The sequence below is a fragment of the Arachis ipaensis genome, chromosome B8, assembly GCF_059453495.1.
Source record: "Arachis ipaensis isolate K30076 ecotype BB chromosome B8, ASM5945349v1, whole genome shotgun sequence".
Classification (NCBI taxonomy): Eukaryota; Viridiplantae; Streptophyta; class Magnoliopsida; order Fabales; family Fabaceae; genus Arachis; species Arachis ipaensis.
The window spans coordinates 103,539,727-103,557,257 of NC_142443.1; the positions used below are offsets into that span (position 1 = coordinate 103,539,727).

Consider the following 17,531-nt stretch of genomic DNA (forward strand, 5'->3'; position numbering starts at 1 on the left):
CCTGGGCTCTGCCTAAACATCCCGCGTATGTGGGCGTGTGCATGCGTACCCGAATGGAGAAATTTATAGGCTCACGTACGCGGGCAGTTCCATGTGACGCGGGATGGATTCCTTGTCCAAAAGGGCTCACGTACGCGAACAACAGTTGCGTACGCAAGTATGGCAAATAACACCTCCACGTACGGGAAACACAGAATGCATATGTGGAACCCTGAGAAAAGTAGATTTTTGTGATGTCAATCTATTTCCTAACTTCTAAATCTTTATAGTTACCTTCTAAAGTCTAAAAATCTAGTTCTTACCATAGTGAAGGGGGTGAACTTATGAAGGGTGGTAACTTAGAAGTGAAGAAATATTGAGAACTGGTGATTTATGTTTGAGAAGTGCAAAAATGCTGAATATGAAAGAAATGAGAGATGTACTGATGATGATTGACTGATATTGAATTATTGAGTATATTAAAGATGGACATATTGATTGTGTATAATCAGTTCCACTATATTGCATTATTTTTCTCTCTGTTTTAAAGTGTTCGAGCACTATATCACGTAAGTGTGATAAGCACTATATCCCAAGAGCGTGGCGAGCGCTATATCCCAAGAGTGTGGGAGCACTTTACCTTGCGAAGTGTGTCGGGTACTATATCCGATGAGTGTGACAAGCACTATATCCCAAGAGCATGGCGGGCGCTATATCCCAACAGTGTGCGAACACTTTATCCCAAGAAATGCGGCAGGCACTATATCCTACGAGTGTGGTGGGCACTATATCCCAAGAGTGTGATCGGCACTATATCCCAAGAGTGTAGATGCATGTCAGAAAGACGATATCTAGGTTAGCTACCAGGTGTGTCAGGTTCTGGCAAAGTAACCGACACGTGAGCTCACGGCCAGTAGGATAGGCATACATCATATGCATTTGTCTGTTTTGTTTGAGTGTGCATTACTTGGTTTGCCTAGTTGATTATCTATGCTTATTTGCTATATGTTCTACCTGCTGTAACTGCATTCTATCTATGTTTTTCTTTGTCTGTATTGTATGCCTATGTAACTGAGAGGTCCCTTGTCTGGCAGAGGAGTGACGAGGGTTGTTCCATCAGAGTTTGGAGGGTTGGAGGAGAGTGAGGTTGAGGTGTTGAGTTATAGTTGGTTTAGAACCTAAGTACCTTAGATAGTTTGCCTTGTTTCCGTTTTAATATATAATTTTGAGTTATAAATATGAGTGTTGGAGTTCTAAGATCACCTCTGGCTTTCTCGAGACCTTATATCTTATATACGTGGGCACCTTTACCATGATGAGAACCTCCGGTTCTCATTCCATACATATTTGTCATTTTCAGATGTAGGTCGAGAGGCACCTCGCTAGGCGTCTGGATTTCTTCTGCAAGAAAAGTTGGGATGCTATATTATGATATTTTGTTATGTATATCTATGTATATAGACTTCTCCTCCACACACACACACATACACACACACACACACACACACACACACACACACACACACACACACACACACACACACACACATATATATATATATATATATGTATCTCCGGCCAACCTTGGCTTTGCAGGTCGAGCTCAGGGTTTGATATTTTGTACCTTTGATATTCTGCTCCTTATGTACATATGCATTTACTTTCTTCTTGTTTTAGTTTACATTACGTGAGCGTTGCACTTTTCTTTTCGCAATTTTTATTAAATCTTCCTTCAAAGCTCCTTGATTATTAAATTCCTTTAACTATTATTATGTATATGTTTTATATTTTGAGGTCGTAATACCACATCACCTCTGTTTTACGGCTTAAGCGTAAAGCTCTATGTGGTAGGGTGTTACACAAAACACACCCTCCACTGATCCATCTAAGTTTGTAAACCTCTACTCAGAGCTGAGGTTCCTGGATTTCATTAAGAAGTGGAGCCATGTTGATTGGAAGCTTCAGATACCCCCCTGAGCTATAGAAATTTACCAAGCATCAGATTGAGCAAATGGGGTGGACATTCCTAGATCAGTACCTAGTAGGAGTGAACGCATCTTGGGTCTGCGGATTCTATTGCAACTATTACAGAGAAACCTTGGATGCAATTCTCCTCCAAGGCAAGAAGATTCTAGTTACTGAGGAGGAAATTGAAGAGGTCCTCCTTGAAGCCAGGGCATCTTAGGCTAGTTTCACTAGCCTTTTTCTTTGTTTTTAATAGGTTTTATGCACTTTCTTGAGCTATAAGTAAGCAATTGGGTTAGAAATTCATGCATGCCTAGATTCATTCAACCATGATTAATTTGATGCAATTTCATGAGAATTATGCTATAATTACTTTTATGCTAAGAATGATGAGAATTTTCATGACTTTAGCAAGGCTTTGATGCATGTATTGGTTGATGATAGGTGAAAGAAAGCATGGAAGAAGGTTGAAGAAGGAGCCTGGAAAAGATGAAGAAGAAGCAACGTTGGTGGCAAAGTTGGACCACCAATGGTGCCTCAAACGTTGAAGGGGAGGCAGAGCAATTGTCTGCATAATTAATGATGCTCACGTTAGAGGGAGCGTTAGACATCCAACGTTACCCCCAACGCTATGAACAAATGAGCATTCTGGAAATTCTGAAAAACTGTAGTGATGCGCACGCACACTGTACACATATGCGTGGATTGGAAATTCTGGAAATCCACGCACACACGTGGGTAACGCGTACGCATATATGGGAGACGTTGGACCCCAAATGCTACCTCCAACGTTGAAGGCCAACGTGCGCGACGGTGAACTCCAAAATATGAATTTGAAAATGCACAACCACGCGTACGTGTCTATGGCGCGTACGCGTGGGCCTAGCTTTTGAGAATCCACATGCACGCGTGCAGCACGCGCACGCGTGGATTGGCCAACGTTGGAGGGAACGTTGCCAGTCCAAAGCTGAGGCCAATGCTCTTCTACCTTGGTTTAAAACTGGAAAATGATATTTTTGCATCCACGCGCACGCGTGGATTAGCATTTTTACCCCATGGGCGCAAACGCGCTAAGTACGCGTACGCGTGGGAGCGGAACATTGGCCCTCCAACGTTAAGTCAAACGCCAATGACAGTAAATTCTTCTGGTTTTTAAGAAGGGCGTTTGAGTCAACGTTGGCGATCAAACGTTGACTCCAACTTGAGCACCAGAACTCTGCAATTCAAACAGATCTTTTCTCAACAGCAAGGGAAACGAATTGGAGCCATTTTCAACCCAATTCCACCAAGGCCAAAAGCCCAATTCAGAGATTGAAGATCAATGAAAGAGAGTGTATAAATAGCTTAGAATTTAAGTTAGAAAGGACCTTTTTCTCATTTTGGATTTTTTACTGCATCTTTGCTTTCAGTTCATTTTCCAGAATGTATCTTTCAATTCGAATTTTCATTTTGAGAGCTATGAACAACGAAACCCCTTTCATTGGGTTAGGGAGCTCTATTGTAATTTAATGGATCAATAGTAGTTTTCAACTTCTTCTCCTTTCTTTTCTCTTGATTTTGTTAGAAAGCTTTCGGTGTTAATTCAATTAGATAGTTATCTTGAGAGAGAAGCTATCCATAATTGGAATTCTTCGGATCCTTAAGAGAGGGATGAAGAATTCATGCTAGAATTGCTTTCTCACATTGGATTAGATTGGGGATTGGATAGATATAGTGACATGTAATCCTACTGTTCATGCCTTGGGTCAAGCTGTATGACTCGGGCTGATTGACGATAAGTCGACCGACCTCTTCAGGTCAGGATTGCCCGACCTCTTCTTAAAAAGTTCGATCAAGTCACCAGGAGAAGCCCAAAAAGGGCTCAAACAGAGGAACACGACCCAAGACTAGAGGCTGCCCAAGTCTAGAAGGATAAGGGCGGTTCCCTTAAAGATAAAATAAACTCCACTCAAAGATAAGATAAGATAACTATCTTATCTCCAGAAAGGTCACTCCACACCACTATAAATACACTGGAGCACCCAGGTATAACCCATGCTCTAATTCTACTAAAAACCTGCTTAATACCCTTGCTAACTAAAGCATCGGAGTCCCTTGCAGGTACCACCAACCTCCGATGATGAAGGATCAACATCACCATCAAGTCCAACAAGTCGGACACAACAGCTCCGACTAATACAGAAAATCTCGTCCGAGATCAACCTACAGTTTCAGGTAACCCTCGAAACATTGGCGCCATTGTCGGGGAACCTGGAAGTCATCCCATCATCATGGTGGACAACCTTGACAACGACCACGACTCTGATCTAAAAAATAGGACGCCGCATAAGAATGCAGACACCACACCAAAGGATACTTCTCAACCAAACAAAGACAAGAATTCGCCAAGTTCAGAAATCATGGAAGCACTTCAAGCTCAACAAGATCTCCTCAAACAGCTTGAAAAAGAGGCCGAACATCAACGGGAAGCCGAGAGGGACCTTCGGAGAGAAACTAGGCGACGTCGAGAGTTAGAGCGGCGGCTGGTTTCTTCTGCACGTAAAACAACCGAATCAGTAGAACAGGGGCTGGTTTCTTTCTCAAGTTCACTCTTAGATCCGCCCTCAGAGTGGACTAACCGACGCTGTTCTCGCCTTATTCGTGAAATAGTCCTTTCAATTTCAGGATCGAATATTAGCAAGCGCGGATCAGGAAGTGAACGCGTCATTTGACGGAAGAAACATGCAGCTCATAGTAGCAAAATAAAATAAAATTCAAATAAATAAATTTTAATTAATAACTTTAGCACTTTATTGCAACTCCCCAGCAACGGCGCCAAAAATTGATGAGGCGCAGAAGTTGGTGAATTAAAAATTATTAAAATAGTTACGTTGCAAGTATAGTTCTTAACTCACCGAAAATCTGCCTATCAATTTAGAAATATGTCACAGAGAGTTTAAATTAAAAATTACTGGGAGTTGGAGTCCCAGGTCGTCTCCCAACGAGTTGCAGAAAAGTGTGCTATTTTATTAATCAGATGTTCCAAGAAGTTGAGTTAAGTAGAGGGAAAATTAAAAAGAGGGAATTTAAATAATATGAATGAAAGCCTTGACTGGGAGTTGATTAGTTGGAATCTCTATTATTGATGGGATGATTTCAAGATTAATTTATAATTAATGGTTGCTCTGTTTAGTTATCCCTTACTAGGTAAAGGAAAGTTAAACAAGTTGGAATGCTAGATCTATTCACGAGTTGCAACCCACTTAGTTCAAAGGGATTGGTGTTAGTGATTAGATAACAATCCAACAGTTAACCCAATTACAATTTCTCTTTCAATCCTTCCAACTCAAGAGTTCCTTTCAATCAACTCCCCATCAAGTGAGGAAACTACTCACTCATTGCAAATAATAAATCCATGACACATGAAAGGGAATTAAAAGAAGACATGATTATTGGAATGGAAAATAAATTAAAATGGGAGAAATAATCCTTGTATGAAATAATCATGAAAATATTCAAATAACAAAAGTGAACAAAGCAAAGAACATGGAAGAATAAAACCAAGTTAAGAGAACGAACTAGAATGACGAAGTCTTGATGAGGAAATAACTCTTCTCAATGTTCCAATGCTAAGACCAATTGAAAATTAAAATTCTTAAACCTAGGGAAAGAAACCTAGAGGAGGAAAAACTAGATCTAAAACTGTAAACTGTATAGAATGAATGTTGTCCTTTGTTTCTGCATATTCTCTGGCTCTAGTCTGCTATTCCGGACCGAAAACTGGGTCGAAATAAGGTCCAAAATCGCCCCCAGCGAAGTCTGCAGATTATGCAGATTGCACATGTCACGCGATCGCGTCATCTATGTGGACGCGTCATTCGCGCTTTCCTTGCCACGCGTTCGCGTCGTCCACGCTACCGCGTCACCTGAGCTTTTCCAATCCGCGCGGCTGCGTGAGCCATGCGGCCGCGTCACTGCGATTTGCTCTCCTTTGCGCGGTCGCGTGAGCTATGCGACCGCGTCACTTCTCGCTGGTTATCTCCTCAAATTCTTGTGTTCCTTCCATTTTTGCTAGCTTCCTTTCCAATCTCCAACTCATTCATGCCCTATAAAGTCTGAAACATTCAACACACAGATCACGGCATCGAATGGAATAAAGGAGAATTAAAAATACATAATTAAAGTCTCTAGGAAGCAGTTTTCAAACATGTTATAAATTCAGGAAGGAATTATAATTTCATGCTAATTTAATGAATAAGTGGGTAAGGATCATGATAAAACCACACAATTAAACACAACGTAAACCATAAAATAGTGGTTTATCAACCTCCCCACACTTAAACATTAGCATGTCCTCATGCTTAATTGAAGGAGATAAGGAAATAAGTATGAACATGTAGAAACTCATGAAATGCAAGGCAAGCCTATATATATATATAAATAAATGCAACTATATGATTCTTGCCCACTTGATCAAAGGTAAATAAGCTCTTCAAAACAATTACAAATCAAATTCCACTAATTCTATCATTATACAATAAAACAGATAAAGGTGCAAGAAGATAGCTCATGAAAGCAGGGAACATGAAAATTCAAGCATTGAACCTTCACTGATAATGTATGTACGCTCTAATCTCTAGTGTATAGGGTAATCACTCTATCCTTCTCTAATCGTGCTTTCTAACTTTTGTTCTTCTCCTAACCAATCAACAACAGTTAATATACCAATGCAAACATCATGAGGTCTTTTCAAGGTTGTAATGGGGCTAAGGTACAGGTAGGGGTATACATATGGTTAAGTGAGCTAATAAATTGAATTTTTAATTAACCCAAGCTTCAACCCAACCTATATATTTTTAATGTAATCTTAAAGTTCATACCTAGCTACCCAGAATTCTCTTTTTCTATTCATACTCATGTATTAACTTTATATTTGGTTCTATCATATGTTCATTGATCTTTGAATTCTGAATTTAACATTGCGGTTATTTTGTCCCCTTATTTATTTATAATTTTTTTTTAAATTTTTTGACATTAAAATAAATATAGCTTATCAATGCACATAGATTTTTAATTCTTATAGTTTCACATGAGTAGGTATCCAAATTCCCATTAAATTCTCATGACACATTCCCTTAACAACTTTTGTTCCCACAATTTCCCATACTTAACTAGCACACACAATTCTATCTTAAGTTAACCAAAGATTCAATTTGGGATATACAATTGTTTTTCAGCTTAAGGTTAGTAATGTGGTAAAATATAGAACAAATGGGATTTAAAGGCTCAAAGTGGTTAACAAAGGTGATTGAAAAGGGTAGGCTTAATTTGGATAAGTGAGTTTAAACAAATAATGGCCTCAATCATGTGCAAGCATGCAAATATAATAAATATTGGACATATAAGATAAAACAAAATATAGATTACAATCATAGAGAAGTAAACACACAAGAATGAAATAATTATGGTTAAATAATGCAACCATGCATAAAGGCTCAAATTCTCACAGGTTGTATGTTCTTTAGCTCAAAAATCATGTTCCAGATACAACTTAAGCAAACTTATCATAAAAATTTTGAAAAATTAGTGAAATTTTGTTCCAAAGATAGAGTCTTAAAAGAAACTTATTGTCTTTTCAATCAAGTAGAACATGCATGCAACTATTCTAACCTATGCAATTTATTCTATTCTATAAAAGAAAGAAAATCTAACTAAAATATCCTAATTATTGGTGCTAGGGAAAAGAAATTACCTCCAGAAGTCAGGTACTGACCGACCTCCCCACACTTAAGGCTTTGCACCATCCTCGGTGCCGTCTGTCAGGAACAGGGGTGGGCTGGTGGCAGTATCTCCACAGTCGGGACCGTCATGGCTCCCTATGCTGGTAAAAGAAGTGGAGTCCGGGGTATCTGAGTCCCTGAAGTGTCCCTTGAGTAGCTCCTTGAGGTATTTGAATCGGCGCTCATTACGGCGCTCTCTCAACTTAGCTTTGTGTTCTTGCCGATCCAACCTTTTGATTATCTGCTGGAGCAATTCATCAGTTGTAGGTACTTGTGGTGTTGAAGAAAGATTATCTTCAACTGGAGCAGTAGGAAGACTTGTAGTGGCTGCTGGAAGTCTGAGGTATTTCCCGTTAGGGACATACTGATCATCCCGTGGAAGCACGACTTTGGTGTCCCCAGCTCTGTAGGAGACTCCGGCTGCTGAGACAAGATCTGAGACCAAGGCGGGGAAAGGTAAGTTGCCCGCAATTTGTACGTGTCCCATAGCATTCCGGATATGTCTTGAGAGATTCAGAGGTTGGTCTGTAAGGATACACCATAGTAGAACGGCCATGTCCGCAGTGAAGGAGGACTCATGAATGCTCGGAAAGACGTAATGGGACATAATCTGTGCCTATATGCGAGCCTCCAAGATAAGTGCTGAAGCCAAGATTCTCTTAGGGCGGGTACGGTGGTATCCGTAGACCCAACGGCTGCCAGGTAATGCGATAACTCCGAGAACGGAGTCCCAGTTAAATTGGTACCTCTGGCACTTAAGTGTGGCTTCTTGGAAGGCGTCTATTCCTTCTGGAATAGGGGGAAAGACTCAGAGCTTGCTGAATGGCCTCTTCTGTGATGGGGACTTGCTTCTGCCGGACATAAACAGACTGCAGGGTTCGCATGTAGAAGTTAGAGTAGAACTCAACTACCCAAGAAAGATTGACCTGCCTTAGCTGTCTCCGTCGGAAACCCCATTGTCTTCGTTCAATTTGCGGCTCAACAAAGGTAGCAATATTGGATGGGAGGATAAGAAGGTATTCATTGTTATAGTTCCTTTCTGCCAGGATAGGGAACATCTGCTCACAGTAGCGATTGGGAAATCGCGCAGTGTCCTTTGATGGAAAGGCTTTCTCCTTTTCATCAACCTTTATTATCCTCTTAACTCTTTTTGTTGAGGGCTTGAATGCGGTTGAAGAGGGCTCTGCCACTAATGCTCTTTTAGTGCCTCTTCTTGCTGGGGGTTTAGGGGTCGCTTTCTCCTTTCCTTTCTTGGTGGCCATCCTGAAAAGAGAGGAGAAAGTAAATTAAATTCAAATAGATATGTAGCAAGGAAGAGAACGGAAGAGTGGTAGTGGGTGCACATTAGGATGTAGATGACATTAACACATGCTCTCGAGTACATGTGAAAAGCCAATAATGGAAAATAGCTAGTGCCTATAAAGACAAGTGACTGCAAGGTGTTTATTGGCATGCTGGCAAAGGGCATGAGTAGCATAGACCAAGCAATACTTTGTAACAAACCATCACGTTTGTATTGACAATTAAATTCAATTAATACAATAGTAAAGGAAAGTTGTGAAAAGCAAGCATTGAATAGTATAACAACATAGAGAAGTGCATAATGCTATTTGAGATTTTTCACAAACACATGGCATGCATGGTAAATAAGATATAGAAAGTATGAAGGTGAACATGCAAGCAATCCCTTAAATAGAATAAAAATAATTGTCAAACAAATTGCAACAATCCACAAGCATATAATGAGGGATAAGACTCAAATAAAAATTTCTAACACCATGTAAAAAGGAAAGAAAGAAGAAGGAAAATATGAATAATGAGAGGAAAAAGAAAAGAAGAAGAAAATAACATATAAAGTAATAAGAATGATAGAAAAAAGAAAGAGGGAAGAAGAAGGTAAAACCTTGTTAATGGACGTGAGAGGGATAGAGAGTGAAAGGTGAGATAGAAGAGGGAAGGGGGAAGGAAGAAATAAGGGGGGAAAAGAAAAACTAGGATTTAGAGGGGAGAAAGATAAGATAATTTGGCAATTTAGGTTGAGCTGTGCGGCGCACGCGACGCGGCCGCGTGGGGCACGCGTTCGCGTGAATGCGCTTCAAGTAAGGTGACGCGATCGCGTCGGTCACGCGGTCGCGTGACCCATATTATACGTCTGGCGCGAGTGCAGCCTTGCTCCAGCACAACTCTCTGTTCAAATGAAATTGTTTGCCAAAATTGGGACGGCGCGATCGCGTGAGTGTGCGCCAGGAGATGGATGACGCGGCCGCGTCGGCGACGCGGTCGCGTGATAAGGATTGTGCTTCCAGCACCAATCCAGCATCACTCTCGCACAATATTTTATTGTGCACCCTTTTACGTCGAAAACTTAGGGCACGCGGCCGCGTGGGGCACACGGTCGCGTGGGAGGCCATGATTCCCATGCCACGCAAACGCGTCAGCGACGCGGTCGCGTGGATTGATTTGTGCCATTGGCACGCCTCCAGCCACACTCCAGCGTGACTTTCTGTTCATTTTTATTTTTCTTTATTCTCCCTATGACGCGGACGCGTCGCTGATGCGATCGCATCACGTAGGCGAAAAAAAATTTTTTTTTAATAAAAATATGTAAATGCAGATGCATGAAAGTACTAAGAAAGAGAAGAGTTATTGAATAGGAAAAACTAAAAATAAAGAAAAGAGCGATCATACCATGGTGGGTTGTCTCCCACCTAGCACTTTGCTTTAACGTCCGTAAGTTGGACGCTCCACTAGCTCAATCCTCTGCTATGTGAGGATCTTCCAAGAGGAAGATCTCAAGCTCCTTGTTTCTCTGTACCTTCTCGCCATGGTATAGCTTCAGGCATTGTCGATTAACCTTAATAAGTTCAGAGCTTGAAGGATGGCTGGTGCACGAATTATGAATCACACTTTTCACAACTCGTACCACTGACCAGCAAGTGCACTGGGTCGTCCAAGTAATACCTCACGTGAGTAAGGGTCGAATTCCACGGAGATTGTTGGTTTGAAGCAATCTATGGTTATCTTGTAAATCTTAGTCAGGAAGTCAATTATGTTTATCAGTTGAATTGCAAATAAACAATAGAGCATGGATTAAAGGTTACTTGTTATGCAGTAATGGAGAATATGTTGGAGTTTTGGAGATGCTTTGTCTTCTGAATCTCTGCTTTCCTCTGTCTTCTTGTTCACACACGCATGTCCTCCTATGGCAAGCTGTGTGTTGGTGGATCACCGTTGTCAATGGCTACCTTCCATCCTTCCAGTGAAAACTACGCTCACGCGCTCTGTCACAGCACGGCTAATCACCGGTTGGTTCTCGATCCGGTTGGAATAGGATTTACTATCCTTTTGCGTCTGTCACTAACGTCCAGCCTTCAGGAGTTTGAAGCTCGTCACAGTCATTCAATCCTTGAATCCTACTCGGAATACCATAGACAAGGTTTAGACTTTCCGGATTCTCATGAATGCCGCCATCAGTTCTAGCTTATACCACGGAGATTCTGATTAAGGAATCTAAGAGATACTCATTCAATCGTATATAGAATGGAGGTGGTTGTCAGGCACACGTTCATGATTTGAGGAAGGTGATGAGTGTCACAGATCATCACCTCCATCACAGTTAAGCGCGAATGAACATCTTAGATAGAAACAAGCGTGTTTGAATGGAAAACAGAAATACTTGCATTAATTCATCGAGACACAGCAGAGCTCCTCACCCCCAACAATGGGGTTTAAAGACTCATGCCGTCAGAGAATACAAAGTTTAGATCTAAAATGTCATGAGATACAAAATAAGTCTCTAAAAGTTGTTTAAATACTAAACTAGTAGCCTAGGTTTACAAAAAATGAGTAGACTATGATGGATGATGCAGAGATCCACTTCTGGGGCCCACTTGGTGTGTGCTGGGGCTGAGATTTAAGTGAGTCACGTGCAGAGGCCATTTGTGGAGTTGAACGCCAGTTTTTGCGCCAGTTTGGGCGTTCAACTCCAGCTTTTGATCCTTTTCTGGCGCTGGACGCCAGAATTGGGCAGAGAACTGGCGTTAAACGCCAGTTTAAGTCATCTATCCTTATGCAAAGTATGGACTATTATATATTGATGGAAAGCCCTGGATGTCTACTTTCCAACGCAATTGGAAGCATGTCATTTCGAGTTCTGTAGCTCCAGAAAATCCACTTTGAGTGCAGGGAGGTCAGAATCCAACAGCATCAGCAGTCCTTTTTCAGCCTGAATCAGATTTTTGCTCAGCTCCCTCAATTTCAGCCAGAAAAATACCTGAAATTACAGAAAAATACACAACTCATAGTAAAGTCCAGAAATATGAATTTTTCCTAAAAACTAATGAAAATAGACTAAAAACTAACTAAAACATACTCAAAACTATATGAAATTAACTCCAAAAAGCGTATAAAATATCCGCTCATCAATGGCTTAGGTGATAAACTCCGTACGGTTCGGCCTTCTCTACTCTGTATGGACCTTCCCATCTTGATCTCAACTTGCCTGGCATGAGCCTTAGTCGAGATTTGTAAAGGAGGACTAAATCCCCAGGTTGGAACTCTTTCTTCTTGATGTTTTGGTCATGTACAACTTTCATCTTTTCCTTCTATATTCTGGAGTTTTCATAAGCTTCTAGGCGAAGGCTCTCCAGTTCCTGTAGTTGCAACTTCCTTTCAGCTCCAGCTTTCTCAATTCCCATGTTGCACTCCTTAACTGCCCAAAAGGCTTTGTGTTCTACTTCAACTGGGAGATGACAAGCTTTTCCATAAACCAAGCGGAAAGGACTCATCCCAATGGGTGTCTTGTATGCTGTTCTGTATGCCCAGAGTGCATCTTGTAGCCTGGTGCTCCAGTCTTTTCTATGAGGCTTTACTATATTTTGCAAGATACGCTTAATTTCTCTGTTTGACACCTCGGCTTGCCCATTAGTTTGGGGATGGTAAGCTGTTGCAACTTTATGAATTATCCCATGCCTCTTCATTAATCTTGTTAGTCTCCTGTTACAAAAATGGGTGCCTTGATCGCTCACGATTGCTTGTGGTGATCCAAAGCGACATATAATATGGTTTCTCACAAAGGAAACAACAGTGTTAGCATCATCAGTGCGGGTAGGAATTGCTTCCACCGATTTGTAAACATAATCCACAGCTAACAATATATAAAAATATCCATTAGAATTTGGAAATGGACCCATGAAGTCAATGCCCCAAACATCAAAAATTTCACAGAAAAGCATAATTTGTTGAGGCATCTCATCCCTCCTGGATATATTACCAAATTTCTGGCATGGGAGACAAGATTTACAAAACTCAGCAGCGTCTCTAAAAAGGGTAGGCCACCAGAATCCACAGTCTAAGATCTTTCTAGCTGTCCTTTGAGGACCAAAATGTCCTCCACTCTCAGATGAGTGACAGGCCTCTAAAATGGACTGGAATTCTGATTGAGGCACACAACGTCTAATTACCTGATCAGCGCCACATCTCCATAAATATGGGTCATCCCATATATAATATTTAGACTCGCTTTTTAGCTTGTCTCTTTGATGCTTAGAAAAATTTGGAGAAAATGTGCGGCTAACTAAATAATTAGCAACAGGTGCATACCAAGGGACTACCTCAGATACTGCTTGCAGGTTATCAAAAGGAAAATTATCATCTATAGGAGTAGAATCATCCTTAATATGCTCAAGGCGACTCAATGGTCTGCCACTAAATTCTGATTACCACTCTTATCCTTTATTTCTAAATCAAATTCTTGTAAAAGCAGTATCCAATGTATAAGTCTTGGTTTGGACTCCTTTTTAGCTAATAGATACTTTAAAGCTGCATGGTCCGAATACACTACTACTCTAGTACCAAGTAAATAAGCTCAGAATTTATCCAGAGCAAAAACAATAGCAAGAAGCTCTTTCTCAGTAGTAGTATAGTTGGACTGGGCAGTGTCTAAAGTCTTAGACGCATAAGCGATAACGAAAGGATCCTTACCTTCACGCTGAGCCAGCGCTGCTCCTACTACATGGTTGGAAGCATCGCACATGATTTCAAACGGCTGGCTCCAGTCTGGTCCTCTCACAATTGGAGCTTGAGTCAGAGCAGTCTTTAGCTTATCAAATGCTTGTTTGCAATCCTCACTGAACTCGAACTCAATATCCTTCTGCAGTAATCTGGATAAGGGAAGTGCGACCTTACTAAAGTCCTTAATAAATCTCCTGTAAAATCCTACATGGCCAAGGAACGGACGGACTTCCCTCACAGAAGAGGGGTAAGGTAAACTAGAAATAACATTCACCTTTGCTGGGTCTACAGAAATGCCATTATTAGATACCACATGTCCTAATACAATTCCTTGTTTTACCATAAAGTGACATTTTTCAAAATTTAATACAAGGTTTGTATTAACACATCTATCTAATACTCTAGATAATCCATCTAAGCAAAGGCTAAAAGAATCACCATAAACGCTAAAATCATCTATAAAAACTTCCATACAGTCCTCAATAAGATCAGAGAAAAGACTCATCATGCACCTTTGGAAAGTAGCTGGTGCATTGCACAAGCCAAAGGGCATTCTCTTATAAGCGTAAGTCCCAAAAGAACATGTAAAAGTAGTATTCTCCTGATCCTCAGGAGCTATATGAATCTGGAAATAACCTGTGTAACCATCTAAAAAGCAATAATGTGATTTACCTGACAGGCGATCCAACATTTGATCAATGAATGGAAGTGGGTATGATCCTTACAGGTAGCTTGGTTGAGACGCCTGTAATCAATGCAGACTCTCCAAGCATTCTGAACTCTAGTTGCTATGAGCTCTCCATGCTCATTCTTCACTGTAGTGACCCCAGACTTCTTGGGCACCACTTGTACTGGACTTACCCATTCACTATCTGAAATGGAATATATGATACCTGCTTCCAATAGTCTGGTCACTTCCTTTTTGACAACTTCCAAGATGGTGGGATTCAATCTTCTTTGGGGTTGACGGACAGGTCTTGCTTCCTCTTCTAAAAATATTCTGTGCTCACATACTTGAGGGTTGATGCCTACTATGTCTGCTAAGCTCCACCCAATTGTCTTCTTATGCTTCCTCAGCACATCAAGTAACTGCTCTTCTTGTTGAGAAGTAAGTTCCCTTGCAATAATAACTGGAAGCTGCTGCTCATCTTCAAGATAAGCATATTTGAGATGTGGAGGGAGGGGCTTCAATTCTAACTTTTGATCATGGGTAGGCTCTGGATTATCTGGAGCTTGTGAAAATGACGAAGTGCCCTCATTGTCAGTTAAGAGGGTCCCCACACATGGACCTTGTCCAGTGTGCCTCTCTTCAAACTCTTTCTTGTGAAGTTCAGCTACACTTTCATCTATGACATCACATTGGAAGATGGAACGATCTTCTGGGGGTTTGTCAATGACTCCATTCAGATTGAAGATTACTATGCGGCCATCTATTTCAAAGGAGTATGTTCCTGAAAAGGCATCTAATTTGAATTTTGATGTCTTCAGGAATGGTCTTCCAAGTAGAATTGATGATGGCTTATCTGAATCATTATGGGGCATCTCCAAGATATAAAAATCAGTGGGAAATGTAAGTCCTTTAATGTTCACCAAAACATCTTCAGCAACTCCAGCCACTGTAATAATGCTTTTATCTGCTAACACAAAACAAGCTGCCGACCTTTTTAAGGGAGAGAGCCTCAAAATATCATATATAGACAAAGGCATTATACTGACACATGCTCCTAAATCACACATGCAATCATAAATTACTACACCACCAATAGTACAGCTAACTATACAAGGACCTGGATCACTACATTTTTCAAGTAATCCTCCCATTAAAGCAGATATAGAACTACCTAAAGGAATAGTTTCTAATTCATTAATTTTGTCTTTATGGATACATAAGTCTTTTAGAAACTTTGTATATTTAAGTACCTGCTGAATAACATCAAAAAGAGGAACAGTTACCTCAACCTTTTTGAATATTTCTACCATTTTGGGGTCAGGTTCCAGCTGCTTCCTGGGCTTCCTTGCAAGTTGTGGAAATGGAATAGGAGTGGTGTCTGTGCCTTTTGGTGCTTCCTCCTGTGGTTGAGCTATTTCTTCTTCAGCTATGTCCTGTATGTCCTCTTCCTCTTCAACATCTTCTATTTCTACTACCTCTTCAGCTGAGGTGTGTTCTGGTGGGCTTGGTTCTTCCTGACTCCTCTCCTGCAGTGTGGTTCCAGACCTTAGGGTGATGGCATTAATGCCTCCCTTTGGATTGGGTAATGGTTGAGAGGGGATTCCAGTGGAGCTTGAAGGTTGGTTACTGGAATTTTGCGTTGATCCAAGCTGTTACATAAGAGCTTGCAAAGTAGAGGTGAGACCATTCAGACTGGCGTTAATATTATTCATGTTATTTTCCATGGTCTGTTGTCTTCGGTCGAAAGATTGTAGTAGCTCTTCATTAGGAGATAAAGAATAATGAGTAAATTGAGAGGTCTGCTGTTGATTGTTCTGTGGTCCTTGGTTTTGCCTCAGGTGAGGTGCTCTGTAAGGTTGATTTTGCTGCCTGTTGTTGTTATTATTCCACCTCTGATTTCCCTGATTATCTCGGCCCCCTCTGTTATTATTGTCCCTCCAATTCTGGTTAGAATTGTCCTGCCATCCATGGTTATTATTTCCACTTTGATTGTACCCTTGGTTGGGGCGGTCATAGAAGTTATGAGTGGATGCTACCATGTTGTCTTCTTGTTGGAGCTGCGGGCATTCATCAGTGTAATGGCTGTAATCAGCACAGATTCTGCAAATTCTTTGTGGGACTAGTTGTTGGTTTTGCTGTGGTGGAGGAGCTTGCTGAGCTTGCTGTAGATTCAATTGCATCTGCTTCAGCAAGTTGGTCATCTCGCATATACTCTGAGCTAAAGCAGCAGTCTCTCTATTAGAGGATACTTCTGCAACGGCTTTTGAACGGCTTTGCTTTTGCCTGTGGTTCCTAGTAGATTCAGCTAAATCACTGATCAATTGCCAAGCCTCATCAGTGGTCTCGTACTTCTTCATAGACCCATTGCTAGCACTTTCCAATGTGGTCTTATCTTAGGGCCTCATGCCCTGTGTGATATAGCTAAGTAACACTATCTTGTCAATCCTGTGGTGGGGGAATGCTTCCAGAAGATTATTGAAGCGCTCCCAGTATTCAAAGAGAGTCTCATTGTCATCCTGAACAATTGTAGAAATATCCTTCCTCAGTTTATCAGTAACTTCAGATGGAAAGAATTTCTCCAAAAACTCCTTTCTGAGTGTATCCCAGTTGGATATATTTGCTAGAGATTGAGTGTAGTACCACTCTCTTGCTTTTCCCTCAAGAGAAAACGGGAAAGCTTTCAGCAAAATTGAAGTTTCATCAGTACCATCATGCCTGATAGTAGAACAGGCTGCCTAGAAATCTTTCAAGTGCTTGATAGGCTCTTGAGCAGGTAGGCCATGAAACTTGGGTATCAAATTTAGCAGTGCGGTCTTTATTTCAAAATCTGTAGCTACCGCTGCATGATGCGCTTGAAACGGTTGCATTGTAAAATCAGGGGCTCCTTCCTCCTGGATGGTAACTCTCCTAGCTGCCATGTCTTCTGCACGTAAAACAACCAAATCAGTAGAACGGGGGCTGGTTTCTTCCTCAAGTTCACTCTCAGATCCGCCCTCAGAGCGGACTAACTGACGCTGTTCTCGCCTTATTCGTGAAATAGTCCTTTCAATTTCAGGATCGAATATTAGCAAGCGCGGATCAGGAAGTGAACGCGTCATTTGACGGAAGAAACATGCAGCTCATAGTAGAAAAATAAATAAAATGCA

General features: G+C 41.1%; 1 non-coding gene across 1 annotated transcript; it reads left to right on the forward strand.

The window, feature by feature from the left end:
• The first annotated feature begins 16,827 nt into the window (after positions 1-16,827).
• LOC148549072 (small nucleolar RNA R71) lies at positions 16,828-16,934 on the forward strand. Its single transcript, XR_015897717.1, has one exon. It is a non-coding gene; the product is annotated as a small nucleolar RNA R71 (small nucleolar RNA).
• The last annotated feature ends 597 nt before the right edge of the window (positions 16,935-17,531 follow it).